Genomic DNA, 720 nt, shown 5'->3' with positions numbered 1-720 from the left:
AGAAGAGAGACGGAAAATCAGATTTCCCCAGAATCTGTGAGTTGCCAGTTTTTATTTTTGTTCCCTGAAATTGGACGAAGGATACAGCTGACCGCCCAGGATCTGTGAATGCAATCATATGCAAAAAAAAATTTCCTTTAACCGTACAAGAATACCCCCCCTCCCCTCTCTCTCTCCACCACCACCCGAAGGAGGAGTGTATCCTGCATCCTGAACGTAGGAGAGAGAGGAGAGAATGGAAGGATGAAGGAGAGATGAAGAGGGGAGAAGGTAAAGGGGAAGGAGAGATTGGATGGGAGGGAAAGAGGAGGAGGAAGAGAAAGGCATAGGAGTTGGGAAGGAAGGAAATAAATAAAAAGGAAGTTGAGAAGAGTAAAAAAAGAGGCTGGGAGAGGGAGGAAAATGAGCAAGGTGAAAGGAGTAGAGGAAAAAGAAAAAGCTGAAGGAGAGGAGACAAAGAGGCAAAGAGATGACAGGTGGAGAAATCGCAGAAGAGAAGCCAACAAAGGAAGAGGAGGAGGAGAGACAACAAAAGAAGAGGAGAAGAGAAGGCAAAGGAAAGGGAAGATATGGGAACACGACAAGGAAACAAGAGAGAAGACAACAAAGGAAGAGAAGAGAAGAAACAAAGGAAGAGGAGGAGGAGAGTAGACAATAAAGGAAGAGAGAAAAACAGAGAACACAACAAAGGGAAAGGAGAAGAAGGACGAAAAGACATCA

Source organism: Penaeus monodon, chromosome 33 (genome assembly GCF_015228065.2).
Source record: "Penaeus monodon isolate SGIC_2016 chromosome 33, NSTDA_Pmon_1, whole genome shotgun sequence".
NCBI lineage: Eukaryota > Metazoa > Arthropoda > Malacostraca > Decapoda > Penaeidae > Penaeus > Penaeus monodon.
The sequence above is the reverse complement of the archived record's forward strand: the minus strand, read 5'-3'. Positions refer to the sequence as shown.